This window comes from Schistocerca serialis, chromosome 2, assembly GCF_023864345.2.
Source record: "Schistocerca serialis cubense isolate TAMUIC-IGC-003099 chromosome 2, iqSchSeri2.2, whole genome shotgun sequence".
NCBI lineage: Eukaryota > Metazoa > Arthropoda > Insecta > Orthoptera > Acrididae > Schistocerca > Schistocerca serialis.
Window position 1 is genome coordinate 482,139,472 of NC_064639.1, and position 22,317 is coordinate 482,161,788.

At 41.9% G+C, this 22,317-nt stretch overlaps 1 protein-coding gene across 2 annotated transcripts in view; it reads left to right on the plus strand.

The window, feature by feature from the left end:
- The first annotated feature begins 1,077 nt into the window (after positions 1-1,077).
- Positions 1,078-22,317, plus strand: part of LOC126455609 (uncharacterized) — a 758,971-nt gene continuing 737,731 nt past the window's right edge. For both annotated transcript variants that reach the window (XM_050091370.1, XM_050091369.1), the window contains exon 1: positions 1,078-1,196. The gene's annotated coding sequence lies outside the window, so the exon portion shown is untranslated. The remainder of the gene's footprint in view (positions 1,197-22,317) is intronic.

Genomic DNA, 22,317 nt, shown 5'->3' on the forward strand with positions numbered 1-22,317 from the left:
TAATCCGCTGAGACTGATGACCTCGCTGTCTGGTATCCTCCCTCAAAAACAACCCAACAATACTCAGACAAAGAAAGAAAGAAAGACTAAATAGCAACACAATCTGTACTCCACATTTCTGTCATATTAACTAAACAAGAATATCTTACAATTTTGAACATCCGTCCTCCACTAGGTCTCATTCGAGGTTGAATTTGCACGGTGGCAACGTGCTGTGTATGTGTCGTGGCGCATGCACAGTAACAAACAAAATACTCCAGGGTCAGACTGACCCTGGTGTACACTTGTAGGGTAAACAGATGTGACAGAGAAGATACAACGACTAGCGGCGCATTTCGCCAGGAGATCGTTTACTCAGAACGAAAACGTTACAGAGATATTTAAAAAACTCCGGGGTCAGGCGCAACAACAAAGCAAAAGAGGTATTTTACACCTCAAAAAGGCTTATTGTTAAAACTCTGGGATCGTACGTTCCAAAAGAGACGGGTCAACATTACTTCTTCCAAATACGTCTGACTAAACGGCCACAACGTGTGAATAAGAGAAATTAGAACTACTACGGTTTATCCTCAAAAATTCTTCCCACGCGGGATTCACGAGCGGCACAGGGAGGATGGGAAAAGATGGTGCCTCCAGAAGTACCCCAACCTCGCTCGCAGAGTGTAAATATGGATCTTATCGAAGTTGTCTTTGGTCGAAGAAAAGTACGTGGTGAAATTTGTGCGGCCAACTTTTAAGATTATTTGCAGACTCTTCCTCGCACACAGAGGGTGCTGCTCGAAGTGCGCAATTAGCTGGTGGACTGCTCGACCGGTGACCCGAGTTGTAGTGCAGTTCCCCGAGGATGCTTTCCGGCAGCGCGCATTAACATTTACCGTCGGAGCACTAGGCCGTGGAGCGCGCATGCGCAGTGCCGGGCTCCAGGTGGCGGCGACTGGGCTCCGCGGGCAGTGTGGCTGGGCGCGCCGCTGCTTCCGCCCGTGCTCGGCCGCTGCGCCGTCGCCGTCGACGTCGCCGCCGCCGCCACTGGCTACGCGAGCCCGGGCTGCCGAGCTACGCGGGTCGTCGTCTTTCAGGCGCGCACTGTGTCCGACCGTAGGCCGCCCGGCTGGCGTCGCAGGAGGTGCCAGAGCGTACGCGAAGCGACAGGTGGTGGCAGCACTCGTTTGCGTGGACGAGCACCGCTCTGTCGGCCGGTGAGTACGCGAGGTTTTTTCGCTGTTACGAGGTACTTGTACGACGCCAATCCACCTCCGGCTGCATCTGGTGGATTCGGTGCTGCCTGGCTGAACTAACGAGTTATTGATATCGCTTACCATCTACTGCAGAATGTGTTGTGAGGTCAAATATAATGGATCTGTCTTTTGAATATCATAATAATAGCTCTTAGCTGATTTAATTTTTACAACACAGTCGGTTTGTCTGAACTCGACCGTCTTGATGTAAGCGGACGATAGAGGACTTAGGAGTTTGCTTTTTTGTTCATGGAGACTAAAGACAAAAATAGGGTCCACCATTATTCACAACTATTTTTTCCCAGTCTACAGACAAGGTTTATAACTCATACACAGAGTGTTTAACTAGTGGCCAAACGATCCAACCTGCATGATTTTAATATTCACTAGTGATTGCTGTCCTGTGTCTCGGTCACTCAGAGTTGCAAATATTAAGTTGTTGGGAAAGGAGGAGGAGAAGTTTACAATAATACTCGTTATCGTTGTTACGTCAGACATCGGGCTGCATTGTTCACACGAGTATGAAATGAACTGATCATGTATTTGACTAGCAATGACAACTTAATTAAGACATAGAACTGCGTCTTAGGTCTTCGAGCAATTCACAACACATTGTACATCAGTCGGTGTTTATAAGGGGGATATTGCTCCCAAAATGCATGGCCAATTATTTTCACATTTATGAAGTGATTCATTAAACCTGTAGAGATCAATTAAGTACGCCGGGTTTTCATGCAAAAGTGATATTGGTCGGTTTCAGACTGAAACTGACTGTGTCATAAAAATTATTCTGTGTGATTGTGGATGTGATACGTATTATTACATTTAAAAAATATTTAACAACTGGTGACCACTGCCTATTAAAATGATTATATCTGCAACATTAAAGTACGTTCTGTAAAGCCGGTGATATTAAACACGAAAATATCGAACTTTTTGAAACCACGCACGCGGTCTGTTCACACAACATCCTAAGAACCCATTACAGTGTTAAAAAGGTGGATTAGATACGGCTATGTTTGGGGTTCAATACCACCGTAAAGAAATACATTGAATTCTATATAACATTAGGCTTGTTACAAAACAGAAAATGCTTTGACAGCGAGAGTGCAAATCGTTGCGGAGTCATCCATAAACATGGAAGCAATTTCAGATTTATCGCAGTAACTCGTGTGAGGATCATTACCATACATTAATGAATTAATAGAGAGTGTTAGATTCAAGCTTACTGATAAAATACATGCAAAATGATAAAATTGTGATCTTAGTCTCATCCTCATGAAGCACCAGCCTGATGGAAATACTAATAACCAGCTCTTAATCCTGGTAAATGTAAAATTGTGCACTTCACGAATTGTGGAAATTCAATAGATTATCATTACATAACTAATGAGCTAGCGATGTTATACAAGTACGTGCAAATAAAAATGTATATAGGTATTAAATGAAATGAAAATATAGATCTAGCTACAGATATAGCAGAGAGTTTGCTGCGAATCTAGCTCAGATACCACCTTGTAATAGCTGTGCAGCTTACGTATCTCAGGTAAGATACTGGGAAACTATCTTTTGTGTACAAGACAGATTACATTCAATAAGCGTATACCTCACATACCGGATTACCATACTGTTGCATTGGATCCATACTAGATCGGACTATCAAGGGTCGGAAAGAGGAAAGAGACTTTGCCAGAAAAAGTGAAATCTCTCAAGTGCAAAAACTCGAAAGAGGTCTCTCGTGAAGAGGCTTAGAAAACTGCCTGAACAGTCTCTATCAAGGCGGAAAAATATAAATAACATTCAGTGTACTCGTATGAGGATGAGACGAAAAATAACTCTGATGTATAGTAGAATAAAAGCCACCCCCTTTTCCGAACATGAGTGTTGTCTATGCAATAGATAGGTATATGAAGTATTTCATGAAGGCTCTGTGGAATTTTCTTGTGGGAACAAAAATATTACCTACACTGATAATAGTAGTCATCTTCTTTAGTCAAAACCACCAAATCTATTTTATGTCCTACTCAATTAGTAGCACATAGTAATTATTTCTAAATGATACTGTAAGGATTATAATTTAAGTAAATAACATTCCGTCACGAATTTTTCGTACAAGCAGTACATGATTACGAATCAAATATCATTGCAGCATATGCAGTTGAACCGTCACAACTTCTGGCTCTGATAATGAGAATCATTTCGTGGAGGTGTAGACCATTTTCAGTCAAGCCAAATAACGTGTTTGTTAACTAAAGTTTTCCAGAATAATATGTTCATGCTGACTCAACTATTATTGTATCGTTACCGTTAGCGAGATGTCTGTGTTAGTGTACAAATGAAGTCAGTTGCAATCGTCACATTTTGCTTTCACTGGCACTTATGAAATGCTCTTCTTTACAAAATGTTACGAAAAAGACCTCGAACATACGGAACTAATATAGTTACAACCTGTGACTTCGATTCCAAGGATGTTACTGAACATTTAGGTAATATTCGAATAAACTGTGTTGTATTTTGCTATTTATGTACAGTAAGCAATATTTACTACGAGTGGCAAACAGATTGGTAAATTCATGCGCTACAGCATTTGGAGAGATATCTGTTGATATACGGGTATGGCCTCTTGTACGGTTCACGTTGTCTCTCCGGTCGAGAAGTTAAGGCATAATACATGTCTCAGTAACATTTAATGAAGCATTAGTTTCAGAACTTCGCCTTCGTACGGATATTGTTTCAGTTTCCGTATTCTAGATATATGCCAGCAAAAATATACGTTACGTAGTATTGTAAATCGTGTGGGCTTTCCGTTACTATCTGGTAATTGCTTTTAAATTAATGTCACCAGACCAATAATTTATGCTTTTTCTTGCTGCCCCTTACCATGAGCGACAGCTTGCGTAGAACCTTTCGCTTTTTTTAAATTTAATCTTGATTCTTTTCGTTTATCAGCAGCCCTATATGAAAATCTCCCTTGAGCCACCCTTTTCCTCTCAGAGTGTCACTTGCACTCTGCATCCTCAATTATTTGTTGAATGTATTCCAATCTCTGTCTTGCCCTACAGCTTCTAACCTCTGCGGCTCCCTCTGATACCACGGAAGCTACTCCCTGTTGTTTTAACATATGCCTCATCATTCCGTAATTTCATCTTGTCATTTGCTTCCATACGTTTGTTTGTTCATTTTTTATCAGTCCACTTAATTTTTAATATCATTTTACAACGCCACATTTGAAAGCTTCGATATTCAGATGTTCTCACAGTCCGTGACTCACTCCCGTACAACGTAAATTCCAGGAATTTTCTTCCTCAAATTAATGTATGTACTTATTAGTAGCAGACTTATTTAGGCCAAGAATTTCCTCTCCACCTACTCTAATTCCTTTTTCTGTCCTCCTTGCGTTGTCCATCATATGTTATTTTGCGTCCAGGTAGAAAAATATCTTAATTTCATCTACTTAAAGGCTAACAAATTTTGAGATTGTTTATTGTTACTCACATTTCTACTGCTCCTCATTATTTTCGTCTTTATTCGATTTACTCTCATTCCATACTCTATAGTCAGACTATTGATTGCCTTTAGTAGCCCTTGCAATTCTGTTTCACTGGGGATAGCAATCATTAATATATTTTGACCTGATTTTAATCCCACACTTGAACTCTCCTTTTATTTCATTGCTTCTTCGACGTATAGACTGAAGAATAGGAGCGAAAGACTGCATCCCAGTCTTAAACCCTTTTTAATCCAAGTGATTGGTTCCCTTTTGGCTTATGTAGATATTATATATTACCCGCCTTCTCCTGCAGCTTACTTATTTCTTAGATTTTTGGACATCTTGCACCATTTCACATTGTTGAACGGTTCTTCTAGGTCGAGTATTACTGTGAAAGGGAGTCGATTTTTCTTGCCTTGCTTCCATTATCACGCGCGGCGTCGGAATTGCCTTCCCAAAAGCCAAAGTGATCGCCATTTAGCAGTTTCAGACTTTTTTTATCATCCTTCTGTATTTTATTTTTGTAATCAAGTGGGATGCATGAGCCGTTATTTCAATTTTGCGATAGTTCTCGCACTTATCAACCCTTGCTCTCTTTGGAACAGATTGGTTGATATTTTTCCGAAAGTGTATGAAGTTCTACACACCAATTTGTAAGTCTTTTGGTTGCCATTTCCCCCCAATGATTTTTAGAATTTCCGAAGGAATGTTATCCATCTCTTATACCTTATTTAATGGTAGAACGTAACCTTCTCTTCCTGTACAGATGAAGCTCTGATTGAGCTTCTGGTGGTTATTTGATGTTAAGATCAAGTGTGTTTACGTTTCAACTCTTCGATTGTGTAAATCTACTACAGTGGAAATTCAATGGAACAATTGTACTTGATGTTGCCGCATTTGGCAGAGATGTATGTTTGACCAGTTGAGATACAGTATTATCTCCTCTGAATTTGGCAGCCAGTGCCGAAGCCAGTAGAGAGTAAATAAAATAGTACAGTTGTTGGCACAAAAATGATCTCTTAAAAACGGTTTTCTTTTGGTTGGTAATTTACTGTTTTTCTCATTGTCATCTCCCCTTTGGAAATTCCGGAGATACGAATGGGAGCTATACTTCAGAACCTTTAGACAGGGGAGTGGTCATGACGACATGTTTTCACGTTTTTTTTTTTTTCAATTGCAGGTCACAAGTCCTATGCCTACATATTACGTGTCTTTAATTCCGTGGTTTACAATGCCTTCCGCATCCTCATGTCATGATAGCTGCTGATTCTTGTGCCTTTATGATAGTTTCCCACTCGAAGGGAAAGAGGTTGCCCTGAATCTCTGTCCTCTCTTTCGCACTCTCCTCCCCCCTCTTTGATAATACTGTTGTGCACATGACAGAGACTTCTTATACCGGAGTTTTCGACCGAAATTGCAGGTGAATTTTATTCAGTATTTAAGCAGTAACTGGATTAGAACCCACGACACAGGACTTTTTGATTAGTAGTTAAAGACGCTATTGCTAGACCACAACTGGAAACTTTGCTTAGGAAGGTTACTACTGCAGAAATTTGAGCGTGTATAAATGAAGTTTAAACGCCACTTCAGTTATGCTCAAAAATATGTTTACAAGCTTTAAGTTCCTGTTATACGTAAACAACCGAACACTTCAGTCATTTCGAATAATTTTGCTTTTCAGTTTTAGGAATGCCAGTAATTTGAAGTTTGCCTCTGTTCTTAATTGCAATTATTCCGAATACTCTGAAATTATTTTTCATACTCATAAAAATACATTTGGAGAAACAATGCGACCCCATTCTTCAAGAAAAGAGATAACATATAGGTGCAGAGGTTTAATTAGACTGCCCATTAGTAACTACAAGCTTCTGAATCGTTATATCTCCTCTGTTTTGTGACGTTGAAGTAATAATTGAAATATGCGTGAGTGCATTCTTAATTAGTTTGAAAATGGAGTAATAAGCACTGCAGTTTTCATGCAGAAATATGATAGCAAGATCAGCTTTCGTGTTTGTGAACTTTTTTTGTTAGTTAGTTAGTTTCTGATTCTATAGATCATTTGCGCGATAAGTCGTAGTGATGTGGATCGAGTAATTTTGCATTCAGATCGCAAATTAATTTATAAACATGGCTGCAAGTTGAACATTTATAAGTTTCTTGTGCATTTATTTCAGCAAATATGTGCTTATTTACGTAGCACAGTCAACAGATATATCTGCATGAGGCCCTTACTTCACTCCAACGATTCGCGAATTATACACGCAATGACTACAGATATGTACATCTGCATAAATACTCAGAAAGACACCTGACGGTACGTGACGGAGGGTACTGCGTGCACCACCTCCGGTCTCCTTTCATGTTCCGGAAGCGAATGATTCGCGGAAAGAAAGACTGTTGGTATTTATAAACTTGCGTCTCTATAACTTTACCTCCATTGCCTTTTAGTGAGTGATGCAGAAGACAGCAATGTATTAGTCGATTCCTCTAGGAACTTATGCTATTAGAATTATATTAAAGTCATAATGTATAAGGCCCCTAGGCGTGGATGAGCTTCTCCGTGACGCTTTCGCGCTAAAAAAACGAATCCGTCCCATTAGAGTAATTAAAGTGCGCGCAGAAGCATTTAAGCAGTCAATTTGCGCGATTAGTGCGGACAGAAATCTTGTGGTCCTATACAGAGAACCCTCTGCCACGCACTTCACAGTGATTTACAGAGTATGTATGTAGATGTAATTGTGCACTATTCCAGCTGCCCTAGTTTCGGTCTTGTCTATTTCCTCTGTCAATACTAACTGTTAAAGGTCACAGATTCAACAGCAATACTCAGGTTTCGGTCGATCGAGGGTTTTGGGAACTACCGACTTTGTACATTAAATTTCATGAGGATTCTTCTGCTGAACCTCCCGATTGCCTTTTCTACGATTTAGCGTGAACCGTGCAGCCAAATAGTATGTGCATGAAGAAACATGGGGGTCTATATGAAACATGTACAGAAATAATATTTAAAAATGATAAAGCAATTGGTGGAACACCGAGATTACAAATTGTCATGCAAATACCCGCCGACTGAAACTTCCTGGCAGAATGAAATTGTGTGCCGGATCAGGGCTTAAACCTGGGAACGTTGCCTTTCGTGGGAAAATGCTCTGCCGATTGTGATACCCATGTACAACTGACGATTCGACCTCACAGCTTTATTTTGTTGTTACAGTCTTCTTACGCACTTAAGAGTATTGTTCAGCGTACATATAATGTTAGTGTCAATCATTAACGCTCTGTTGTGTGTGACACTAGCCACATCAAGGGGTATATTTACTTGGTACCTGTTACTTACCATGATACGGGAGAAAAAATATTAACTTAGGTGATGGAACCGACATTTACGTGACAGACATTCAGATGAGTTCTACACATGCATGACTGCTCATAAAAATCATGAAATCTAGAATTGGTGTCCTCTACAAGGTTCCAGTGAAAGCACTGTTCCATTACCTTTCTCCCAACTCTTATGAAACGTGATGTTGATGACTCAAGACTACTTGTGTAACGATTTATTGTGTTGTGGCTGTGTATGATATGAAATAAAGGGGGAGAGTGAATATTGCTGTGGACACGTTGCATAAAACCAAGGGTCCCGCCGAGTTTACCGTCCTCATTCAACGGACGAACCGTCATTATAATTATTGCATGCCCTCTCTTTAAGAGGTACTGTAGAGACATATGGAACTTAATCAAGTATATTGCAGGAATTCAGTGATTATCATTATTATACTGTTATCTCTATATCTCTATACTATCACAGTAAATGACACGAAAAATTCTTCAATCGCTTTTGAACTTGCTATCTGTGAATCAAGTGCTATTCCAACCAACGTGCGTTAGGAACCTCGGCTACGGGAGCAGGTTGTGGGACACATAGAAGAGGTCTTCCGAACCACCTATTGACTTCATGGACAGGTGTGTGTCGAGCACACAGTGGTGACCGTACAGAGAAACATTGAATTCCTAGGTACAGATGTATAAGGTATTTTGCCAAAGAAAGCAGAGGGAGGAAGCCGACAGCGATAGTCTGATTACACATAGTGAATGAAATTTACTGGTAGTGTTGGAGGGTGCAGATCGGAGATTTTCTTGGGGAAAGGAGTGGGAGTCGGGTGGATGGTGTTTGAAGATTCAGGGTTGCAGAAGCAAGTGGAGACACGCCACTACGAATAACTATTTCTCGTAAATGCGTATGAAGAGTGAAGCAGCTAGTACCACAGATTAGCAGGTGTTTAAGTTCTTCCTGTGACAGAATTTTACCTGTCAAATAGCTAATGGTAATTTTCGTTCTAGTAATTGTAGCTACAATTTTCCCTGCAAAATATGTGACGTAACTGTTACAAAAATAGCAGAACTGGTAAGGCTTGAATTTGTAGGTCGGGTCGCGCACTTGTAATCATAAACCTAATGGTATACTAACATGAGCAAGATATTTGATTTATCAAAGTCACGAGAGTCATATGCGAAAAAATTCTGAAAGTCTTCTTTATTTGAAACTTTCGTACTGAAATTCAATGTCAGTGTAAATTTTGAGTGAGTAAGATTCGTAATTTGCTTGAATGAAGTTTCTACTGAATTTAATAAGGTGCTTGCTTTCAAAGGGTTACGTAAACGTCAAAACAAACAATAAAAGAATGCTTCAAAGGTACCGTAGGTCTCTGTATGTTGATGCGTAAATAAAAACTATGAGCCACTGCGTGGGTGAAAATGATATATGCAGATACAGTCTGCAAAAATGGACGAATGTCGCGGAGAACACACCCGCAATCACTGGTTTTTTAACGGAGCTATTATCAATCTTGATTGCATTAATTTTTTAAATGGCTGGTTTCTGTGCAATATGAAACATCCTCAGATTTGAATATCTATTAATAGAGTGTGTCTTCGAATCATCGACACATTTACATGCTGAATCACATAACAAAAATGTGACGCTGCATGTAAATTTGCTGGTAGTTGGACGGCACACTCTTGTAACCATTACACTGGGATGTGGGGATGGTTCGTGTTGAACTGCAACCCGTCATTTGAAAAACTGAACATTCAGAACGGATAATAAATTAGCTACTCTTCTTTCAAAACTACTTTATAAGCGACAGTTCCGCAAGAACACACGGAGGTGGGGTGCAGAAGTGCCACGTGGATGGACGGATGAATAGGTTTAAATATTCATCAATGATCTTCCCCAAGATCGTGGTATTGACGAGAGCTACCACGTCCCGTCAGGAGCACAAGAGTAATCTTGTGCTTCATGCAACTCGCTCAGACAGTCTATTCAATGTACAAATATGGAACTGGCATTAATGTATTCTGCAAGAGCAACGCAAAGCTTTGATTTGTTTTACTTGGGCCAACAAATTATCAAGTCGCATTACGGACAATTTAAAAAAAAATGTATTTTCTGACAACGAACCGAATTTCCTACGTGAAGGAAACATTTTTGTTATTGGAGTAAGGTGAGTATATTACAGGAAGAAATGTGTCACAGTTTTTAACGAGAAATCATTTCAGTGAAATATGACTCTGAGTTATAGTATAATGTACGTGCATACAATTAATGACAGAAGTCATGGTGTACCTCCTAATATTGCGTTGGACATCGTTTTGCCCAGCGCAGTGCTGCAGCTCAACCAGTCAAGGACGCTCCAATCGTTGGAAGTCCCTTGCAGAAATATTGAGCCCTGCTGCTCCTACAGTCGTCCATAATTACGAAAGTCTTGCCGGTGACGGATTTTGTGTGCAAAATGACCTCTCGGTTATGTCTCATAAACGTTCGATAGTATTTATATCGGGGGATCTGGGTGGCCAAACTGTTGACTCCAGAACGTTCTTCAATCCAATCGCGAAAAAATGTGGCCCGGTGACATTGCGCACTCTCATCCATAAAAATTCCATCGTTGTTTGGGAACACGAAGTCCATGAATGGCTGCAAACTGTCCCCAAGTAGCCGAACATAACCATTTCCAGTTAATGATATGTTCAGTTTGATCAGAGGATCCAATCCATTCCAAGTAAACACAGCCCACGCCATTATGGAGCTACCATTAGTTTGCACATTGCCTTGTTGACAACTTGGGTACGTGACTTTGTGGGGTCTGTGCCATATTCGAATTCTACCATGAGCTCTTACCAACTGCATGACTTCGTGGGGTCTATGCCACATTCGAATCCCACCATCGGCTCTTAGTATCAGAGATCGGGACTCACCTCATCAGGCCACGGTTTTCCAGTCGTGTAGGGTCCAACCGACATGGTCAGGAGCCCAGAAGAGGCGCTACAGGCGGCGACGTGCTGTTACTAAGGCACTCGCGTCGGTCGTCTGCTTCCAAATTGTTCAAATGGCTCTGAGCTCTATGGGACTTAACATCTGAGGTCATCAGTCCCCTAGAACATAGAACTACTTAAACCTAACTAACCTAAGGACATCACACGCATCCATGCCCGAGGCAGGATTTGAACCTGCGACCGTAGCAGTCGCGCGGTTCCAGACTGAAGCGCCCAGAATCGCTCGGCCACATTAGCCGACGTCTGCTTCCATTGCCAGTTCAGTGCACTGTCCTAATGGATACGTTCGACGTAGGTCTCACATTGATTTCTGCAGTTATTTCACGCAGTGTTGATTTTTCTGTTAGCCCTGACAACTTTACACAAACGCCGCTGCTCTCGGTCGTTATGTGAAGGCTTCGGCCACTGCGTTGTCCGTGGTGAGAGGTAATGCCTGAAATTCGGTATTGTCGGCACACTTTTGACACTGTGGATCGATTTTCAAAATGAACAGTCACATGCCTCTAGCTCCAACTACCATTCCGCGTTCGAAGTCTGATAATTCCAGTCGTGCAGCCATAATAACGTCGGAAGCCTTTTCACATGAATCACCTGAGTCCAAATGCCAGCTTCGCCAATGCACTGCTCTCTTATATCTTATGTACGCGATAGCAATGCTATCTGTTGGTTGTTGTGGATGAGGAGACCAGACTGCGAGGTCATCGATCTCATCGGATTAGGGAAGGACGGGGAAGGGAGTCGGCATTGCCCTTTCAAAGGAACCATCCCGGCTTTTGCCTGGAGCGATTTAGGGAAATCACGGAAAACCTAAATCAGGATGGCCGGACGCGGGGTTGAACCGTCGTCCCCCCGAATGCGAGTCGAGTGTGCTAACCACTGCGCCACCTCGCTCACTAATGCTATCTGTATATGTGCACATGGTCAGCCCATGAATTTCGTCACCTCAATGTGTTTTCTGGCCAGCGTCTCAATTTAGTGACCGATTGTAGTATCGAATGAAGGAACACGCACCAGAGACCGCCGTGTCTTTATTTTGTGCAGTGTTTGTAAATTTTTCAGATCTACACACTTTTTTGTATAGTATATTAAAGCTGCCTATAAGATATTCTTAATCGTTCAGTTACAGAATTTTATCGTGAGCGAAATTCTGTACGTTTCTAAAACTGGTTATATAACGTGTCTCTTGAAACGGAAGGAGGTCTATAATGGAAGATGTGTAAATTAACTGAGTTTCTTTAATTTTTTAGCAGTTTTACCTTTCTTGGAAACGGATATATCTCAGTTTTCAGTAGGTTCCATTCCAAAACGTATTTAACTTGTAAATGGTTTTTCATAGTCTACTTAATTTGATTTCACTGCTTATCGGTGTGTCGTAGAGTAATAATGTAACAGTCACACTATTGACAAGATTTCCTCGTGTGAAGCACTTTTAAATTTAAATTTTAATTTATTTCATAAATAATGCACAGCTTGGCGTTATTGTGGACAATGAAAATTGCCGCAGATGTAGTCGGCAGGAGGTAGAAGCAATTGTTTTTGTTTTTTTGTTGTGTACTCTGACATAAAATTGGCGATAGGTAGAAATAGGCCCTGCAGCGGTCTCAGGTACTGAGACTGTTGAAGAACAGAGGTCGTACATTAAGATCGAAACTTTACAAGGAAAAAACAAGACAGAAATTCACAGTGTGTTAAGCGAAGTTTGTGGTGAGTTTACTGTGGACCGTAGTACAGTTTCACACTGTATTTATCGTTTTCGTGGTGGTAGTATGAGCATAGACGATAATCCAAGACCTGGAAGATAAAAAAGTCGACAGATGAACGAAGTGTGAAACTTGTGGCAGATGCTCTTCTAGAAGATCGCAGTGCGACTTGTGAGGAACTCTCTGAAGTCACGGGAATTACCCAAAAATCAGTATTCCATTTCCTGTCAGACGATTTGAAGAAGAGAAAAATTTCTGCAAGATTGGTCGCATACTGTTGAAGAGAAGCAGAACCGCCTGAACATTGCAAACTTGCTCAGACAACCATTCGACCTTGAAAGTCAAGGATTCTTAAGTCTAATTGCCGCTGTTGATGAAACATGGATTAGAGGCTTTTTAACCGAAGTTGAAACCACAGTCCAATGAGTGGAGAGCTTCAGATTCTCCACGACCAAAAAAATTTCTACGAGCTCCATCAAAGCTCAAGCAAATGATGATTTTTGCTTATGATCACTAATGAATTATCATGACAGATAGACTCCCCCGTGGAACAAGTGTCAAAACAGTGTATTATCGTAACTGCAAGCAAAAGCTGCGGAGAAAAATGCACAAAACTCGACCAGTGTGAAGTGCGCAGTGCGCACTCTAAACAAGCAGCTTAATTCGCCTCTAACTTCATTTCCTAGGTGGTAATGGGAACACTTCTCCGTCAACACTTTAATCCCTGACAGATGTTGGAAGTATCACTGTAACTGACATTGTTAGTTAACTGTTGTTCAACCCTATTTTTCACAACTATTTCAGTCTGCCATGGTCTCTCCATATATTTCCAGTGACGACGTTTGTAAAAGCGTCCTTTCTGAGTGCTTTGACTGTAGAAAGCGTAAATGTATATTTACTTCTGGCAACGTAATCGTTAATTTGGGGACATATTTAGTCTATTGGATTTAAATGGCCACAATGAGGTGGTAGCTGGCTGGCTGATTCGGGGGAGGGAACCAAACGGCGAGGTCATCGGTCATGAGGTGGCAGCCAAATGATTTATGCCCACGCGTTGTTGCCAGCTCTTATATGGGGATCTGTGGCTTATGGAGAATTATTTCCACCTTTGTAAGGTTATCACTTACTTCGACGCTGAAGTCACTCAACATTTCATCCTTTCGCTTCACCAAAGTAGGTGTCTTACCAACAACAACCGGCAAGCTAAGAAGCATTATCTAGAACAACTGTTGGTGGCTTTCCCAGATTCTGAACTACTGAGTTTGCGAACCACTTTGTTCATCAATTTCTTCAAGGTACTCTTCTGCCTCCTCTGATTTAGAAAACAGAAGAGCGTGTAGAAGATAACTTTGCGTTGTGTTTGCATGACGACGAATAAGTCTGTTCCGGTTGTCGGAAGGCACTTCCACTCTTTCCAGCCCTGCTTGACAAGATCACCAGAATGGGCCCACGTCTCTTCAAGTTAATTGATCTATCTGCCTTTAAAATCGGCATCGCCATGCAGCTTTAGCCTCCCTTAGATCACAGCTACAGAAATATCCAATGAACTATGTTGTGGAAAATTGTAAATAGCGATGTACGACAGCCTCGGAAAAGACCTGACTGTTCAAGGGTAACTAATAACTTGCTGAGTGTGAATCTTCTTTTCTGCGATAATAATCATAAACATGATCGCGAATAGCACCCTCAGTAAATGGGTCTATATTGGTGATCTGCCTATCCATACAACGTTCTTTTCAGTATCAAGTTTTCAAGTTTTTCAAAGTTCCTTTCCTTTGTCAAACATTTCCTTGCAAAGCTGCACAGCAGTGTTTTTGTTTACATTCAAAGCTACAGCAACTATAGCAATTTCCTTGTTGACGGACAGCAGCGGGCCGCAGTTATTTCAATCTCAAAGTGGGACGGCAACGCTAAAATCATTTCTCTCGTTCGAAAATGGTTCAAATGGCTCTGAGCACTATGCGACTTAACTTCTGAGGTCATCAGTCGCCTAGAACTTAGAAATAATTAAATCTAACTAACCTAAGGACATCTCACACATCCATGCCCGAGGCAGGATTCGAACCTGCAACCGTAGCGGTCACGCGGTTCCAGACTGAAGCGCCTAGAACCTCTCGGCCATAACGTCCGGCCTCTCTTTCGACCTCGAATGCGAATCGCTTACGTAAGAGAACTACATCGAACTTTATCAATCGTAATTTCCGACGAAATTCCTTATGATGTTGCTCACTACCTTACAACAAATAATGGTAACAACCAATAAAATAAAAACTACCGAGAGAGTAAAGATTATAACAAACAAAGCTACAGGGTTCAACAAAAGCACAGGACAGAAAACTACCTGAAACTGCAGCACTGCGCAAGCGGGATGTCTTGCATAGGAGGCGGTGAAGCTTTGGTATCTTCGGGTAGTTGCTGCGGCTACAGGGCCCCTGAGATTTATGGAATGTGTGTCGTGCCTTTCTAGTGGGTTCTGTCCCCCGTCCTCTTGCGTCGACTTCTGTCGTAGATGTCAATATCTAAGTAATTCTAAACAGCCTTTAAGATTGTTAGAGTCACTAGGATAATCCATAATACAATATTTTTATGTTGCGAAGATGAATCTTTAATGGAAGTGTAAAACACGAATGACACCGCAATTATTGTATATTGTTCATCAATAGTGTGGTGAATCTGATTCAGATACACTTCCTACAAGAGACGTAATATTCTATTAGGAACTAGGCGTAAGATGGAACATTGTAGGATCGCTCTAGCGATTTGCGAATGTTAGAAAGATAGACAGAAAATGTGCCATTCCTCATGTTAATAAGTTAGCAACGACGTTTAAGTAGACTTTGTCACACCAATGAGCTGTTATTGACATTTGGATCTTCGTGTAGGCTAGCCGAGTATGAAATCTCCGCTCCGTCTTTAATATAACGTCTGAGGTTCTCGGCCGAGGGTAGGAGTACCACAGATGACTGTCAATGTCTTCAGGGAACATGAAACAGAGGCAACTTGTCATACCTTCTAGCTCTACTTTAATGGACAGTTTAATAGGTTTTAGAGACACAAGTGATGACATATCTTTAGCGGTAAGATTTCGGTATCTCTAGTATTTAAATACCTTATTCCTTCAGCGTGATTAGACTGACCTGTTTTTTACGCGTACTAACTTATTTGCGTTGCTTTTGAAGAGTATCATTCAGCAACAGTTCATTTTATTCCCCTGTGGTCACCAATTTTCGCTCCTTGACTCGAAAACAGTTCGTCATCACTAATCATTTTGTGGCAAACATTGGGTTACGTTTCTAAAGAAACGTTTGTTAATTATTTATCTTCACAAATGTGATACGTCTTTACCATTGCAAACAACAGTAAACTTATATGTGCAAATTTCTATGTGCAAACTTTGTAATAGTGAAGTTTCCACGTTCATTATACACCGAAGAGCCAAAGAAACTGATACACCTGCCTAACAGGTGCAGAAGAGCAGCAATGCGACATGTCATGGACTCCACTAATGTCTGAAGTAGCGCTTGAGAGAATTGACACCATGAATCCTGCAGGGCTGCCCATAAATCTGTAGGAGTACGAGGAGGCAGTGGTCTCTTCAGAACAGCACGTTGCCGGCCTTTGTGGCCGAGCGATTCTAGGAGCTTCAGTTCGGAGCCGCGCGACTGCTACGTTCGCAGGCATTTCAACCATTTCAACAGCACGTTGCAAGGCATCCCAGGTATCCTCAATAATGTACTTGTCTGGGAAGTTTGGTGGCCAGCGGAAGTGTTTAAACTCAGAAGAGTGTTACTGGACGTGTGTGGTCTCGCATTGTCCTGCTGGAATTGCACAAGTCCGCGGGAATGCACAATAGACATGAATGGATGCAGGTGATCAGACAGGAAACTTACGTACGTTTCACCTGTCAGGCTGGTCCCATATCACTCCAACTGCACACGCCCCATACAATTACAGAGCCACCAGTAGCTTGAGCAGTTCCCTGCATACATGCAAGGTCCGTGGATTCATAAGATTGTCTCCATACCCGTAAACGGCCATCCGTTCGATACAATTTGAAACGAGACTCGTCCGACCAGCAACATGTTTCCAGTCATCAACATTCCAATGTAACTGTTGATGGACCCAGGCGAGGAGTAAAGTTTTGTGTGTTGTAGCCATCAAGCGTACACGAATTGGCCTTCGGCTATATCGATGATGTTTCCTTGAATGGTTCAAAAAAATTGTTCAAATGGCTCTGAGCACTATGAGACATACTTCTGAGGTCATTAGTCCCCTAGAACGTAGAACTACTTAAACCTAACCTAACCTAAAGACATCACACACATCCATGCCCGAGGAAGGATTCGAACCGGCCGTTCAATGGTTCCCACGCTGACACTTGTTGAAGGCCCAGCACTGAAATCTGCAGCAATTTGCGTAAGGGCACGTTGTCACGTTGAACGTTTCTCTTCAGTCGTCGTTGGCCTCGTGCTTGCAGGATCTTTCTCCGGTCGCAGCGCTGTCGGAGATTTATGTTTTGCCGGATTCCTGATATTCACGGTACACTCGTGAAATGGTCGTACCGGAAAATCCCCACTTCACCGCTACCTCTGAGATGCTGTTTTCCATCGCTCGTGCGCCGACTATAACTCACTTAAATCCTAGTAACCTGCCACTGTAGCAGCAGTAGCATATCTAACAACTGCGCCAGACACTTGTCTTATTTAGACGTTGCCGACCGCAACGCCATATTTCACATCTCTATTTGAATACGGACATCTATACCAGTTACTTTGGTGCTTGGGTATATGAGGACCGACCATTCTTGATGGCGTTTATACACGGTACAGAATAACAGAAAACGTCCCTACCTGCAATACGACTTTATTCCTACAATACGAAACAATGAGACAAAACGCTGCTCTAAAGAAACGTACATGTTCTAATTGTCAGTGTCAGACGCTTACATTAAGATATTCGCCGATTTTAAGTAAATGCGTTGTATTTAATCTTCTCTCAGATAGCTCGTAGTAAGAGGAAAATACACACTGATCTGATAATGTTCTGATCAGCCAAAACGTTATGACCAAGGACCTACTATCGATATTAATCCGTCCAGGCGACAGCAGCATCGCGTGGCGAGGAATGACTGTTAGTTAGACACACGCACAGTCCACGTAGTATCAGCGAGGTCTCTGTCCGTGTTCAGAATGAGGAAAGCGTGCAATCTATCTGAGTCTGACCGAGGGCAGATGGTGATGGCCCAGAGGCTCGGCACGAGCGTTTAGAAAAGTGCATGACTTTTTGAGTGTTCGAGTAGTACTGTGGTATCTTCAACACGTGACGAAACCAAGGTGAAACCACATCCAGATCCGTTGGGCGGCCACCACTCACTACAGATATCGAACGTCGCATACTGGGCAGACTGGTAAAACAGGAAAGGCGGAGAACTGTGGCGGAACTAACATCAGAGATTACTACTGGACAGAATAAAAGCGTGTCTGAACACACAGTGCACCGAACACTCCTAACGACGGGCCTTCGCAGCCGACGATCCATGCATGTGCCAGTGTTAACACCACGAAATGGGCACGTGTCGATCGGCACCTGTCGTTGGCGCAGTGACAGGGTGTTGCATGGTCCGATGAATCGCGATACGTTCTTCATCATGCCAATGGGAGGGCGCAGATCCGTCGTCTTCCAGGGGAACAGGTTCTTGGCACCTGTACTGCGGGATACTGCGGGACGGAGGCAAACTGGCGGTGCTCCAATATGGTCTGGGAAACATTCACGTGGGTACCCATAGGCCCAGTGCAGCTCGTGCTGGGCACCATCGTGGCCAAGGAGTGTCTTACACTTGTTGCGGATGACGTACACCCATCGTGACGGTTATGGTTCCCGACGGCAGTGATATTTTTCCTCAAGACAATGCGCCATGTCACACGGCCAGGAGTGTGATGTAGTATTCCAAGGAACACAGAGGCGAGTTCCAATTGATGTGTTGGCCCCAAGCTCAGCCGATCTGAACCCCATCGAACTCATTTGGGATGTGATTGAACGTGTGTCGGAGCTCATCGCCCCCCTCCCCGGAAATTACGTGCGACCTATCAAGGCCTCGTCGCTTCCATGGTATGACGCGTCGTCGCTGATATCCTGTCAAAGGTGGACATACCGGCTATTACATAGGTAATCATAATGTGCTGGATAATCAAGTGTACAGATAGTTTTCGTTGACGTCTCATCGCAAATGTGTACATGTCGTTGGACACGTCCTAAATGTTTTAGCTTGCTACTGTGAATACGGCTAAAACTACTGTAATCGCCAACTGTGTCGGTTTCTAGTCTTCTCTGACTTGTACAGTTGCAAGATTTGTAACTCAAAACTAGGATCTCCAGTTTAATTGTCTCTGAGTGAAATATCTTCATTTTATTCTTAATCTGAGGTTTAGTCAATAGTGTTTCACTTATTTAACGGACCATCTTAACTATTACACTTCTTGCTCCAGAATGCATGGGAAACTCAGTTATTGAATGTCGATAGGCCCCGACTGTGTGTGTTCCCTGTGGTTTACCATTTTTATTTCATTAATGTTACGCGTTCTACGTAAAAACTGGAAATTGCGCTCTGCCGTTCGTTGTCGTAATAGGTAATAATCCTGATTCATTTGTTGTCCCTTTTAATCCTCGCAGCATTCTGAGCCGGATGAAGTACAGCTTGTATGCTTTTGTTCTTCGTTTAATCGTTCCATAATCTTGCGCTAATTATAATCCTCGATACCGTGTTTTTCTCTAATCTGTAGACTACGTTGGCCAGTTAGCCTGTTTTCTACCTGTATCTTTTTTTTTCAGAGTTAAACTCGCCTAAACTCTTACGGTATATCTGATTATTTTCACGCTACAGTGAGACAAAATTATTATGAAAAGGTAGAATACTTTTTAGTCTAATGTAGGAGAAGTCTTCCAAAATAACGGTTTCCCTTCTTATACCAATCCATTTACGTTATATAAAGGGCGATCAAAAATTTCCGTTCCAAGGCGTTCAGTCCAGAATCGATGTGTCCATCAGGCAAAATCACCGTCACCATTACGGCAATCATCCCACCATCGCACTAAGTAAAGCTTTGTGCTCTTCTGCGTGAAGAAATCCATAACTGCCTTCTGCACATCTTCGTGCGAAAGGTTCGTCGACTTTTCAAGGCCTTTTTTGGGAGACTGGGGGTGTTTTCCACAGACGTGCTGTCCCATAAACATTCTTCATTCACCAATTGTTTTCTCTTCGGCAGCCAATAGAAGGATAACAGCACTGTGGTCCTGTTTGCATGCATTTGGCAATAACACTGCAATCATTCATCTTTCCACTCTTGCCGCACACACGTTGGAAGGACAAGAAATGCCCACTAGTCCCTTGCTTACATTTCGGTGCTTATATACCCTCATGTGAGTATCGCTATCTTGCACATAACCTGTAGCAACGTCCTTGAACGCAAGTTTTTTGATCTCCTCTTGTAGAAGAATTGGTCCTTTTCGCCTGCGTGTGTGGTTGCATAAGGTGTGGAACCGATTGCACGATTATAAAAAAAGACTTCCCGCTCTGCACTTTTGTAACATTATACAACGAATTATGTTCTTCGCACGTACTGGGAACCATGAAACGAGCAAACATAGAGATTTCGACCTCTTGAACTGATACTTATGGGCTTCCGTTTCAATGAACATTCTATTCTTCGTATATGTCGAATGAAAACAAGGTAACCTTCGTTAACCAAAAATCTCATATGGAAAATGTAATTATATTCAATCGTATGAATAGTTTAGCCTTTTTGACTTTTTTTTTGTTTAACGGACAACATTTTCTTCTAGTACCTAGTCTATGAGTTGGAAATACAGAAATATGTTCTCGAAACGCATCGTAAGGCAACAAAGACCTAGGACCTACTACCACCACTAGTGGTTTATTATGACCGCGTACGACAAGATCCGAGGAGTGAAAGATCTCCCAGTTATTGAGTACGTAACCGACTGTGCTATGACACTATCTCTCTCTACGGAGAAATAGCCTAGTTGTAACGATTACCTTATAATTTCTTCGATCGGTTGTCGCTTTAGTAATCACAGTCTGTTTCAAATAAGACATCCTTGTATTAACAGTACACACGAGACGTTCGATGTTTACGAGGGGTAATTCTTATTATCATCTCGAAAATATTGAGTCCACTTCAACAGTGAGCTGCGCAGTTTTGCTTTTTCCTCCTCTGGCGGCTTGCTACGCCACTGTCGAGCGAGCATTTCGATGTCTCACAGGACACATATTTTCAAGGTGATATTTAAAATTTTATGATTACCCCTCGTGATTGTAAATCACTTTCAGTGCCCTTGATACTACAACAGCTGACCGAAGCTCCTGCTGTACTGGAATAAGACGTCCAGTAAGGCCAGAGAAGCTTATTGCATGCAGGCAGAATCTTTTTTCCATTTCTGAAGACCGCGGCGCGCCATTCTAAGAGATCCTCTGACGGCAGTTGGGCAGTGCGCGTCTGTGCTGTGATATGAATGGAAGGAGGGATTGTGCGTGCCCTTAGTCCCACTAGTAATAGCCGGTTACCAACAGTTCGTTCTGACACGCCTGGCCTCATACGCCCTCTTATCTCTGCTGTGCTTACAGCGCTACCATATTCATGAAGATGCAAAGCTGTTACTTTTTACCGATGATACAAGGATAGCTATCACACCTAACAGACAAGAATTAACTGATGAAATTGTAAACGATGTTTTTCAGAAAATCATTAAGTCGTTCTCCTCAAATGAGCTCTCAATAAACTTTGACAAAACACAGTATATACAGTGTCACACAATAAATGGAATAACACCATTAATAAATATAGACTTGAATCAGAAATCGGTAGCTAAGATGGAATATTCAAAATTTCTAGCTGTATGCATTGATGAGGGGTTTAACAGGAAAAAACACACTGAAGATCTGCTGAAACGTTTAATTTCAGCTACTTATGCTATTAGGGTCATTGCAAATTTTGGCGCTATACCTCTCAGTAAATTAGCTTACCACTCCTATTTTCATTCTCTGCTTTCGTATGGCATCATATTCTGTGGTAACTCTTCATTGAGTAAAAGAATGTTCATTGCACAAAAGCATGTAATCAGAATAATTGCTGGAGCTCATCCAAGATCATCCTGCAGACACTTATTTAAAGAGCTAGTGATCTTCACTGTAGCCTCACAATGTATATATTCACTTATAAAATTTGTTATTAACAAGCCGAACGAGTTCAAAGTAATAGCAGTGTACATGGCTACAACACTAGGAGAAAGGATGATATTCACTTTCTTCTTTTTCTTCTTTTGCTACTGCCGTTATCCCGCATTGTGCGTCGGGTCGGCAGGGTTAACTTCGGATTTGGCATGGTTATTTTTAAGGGATGGCCGGATGCCCTTCCTGCCACCACCCCATACCCCCCGGCACGGAAGTAATGTGCCCCAGCTGTCTGCGTCTAGTATAAATCGTGAAATAGTGTGAATGTGTAAAGGATGATCTTCACTACTCAAGGTTAAATCTAACTTTGGCTCA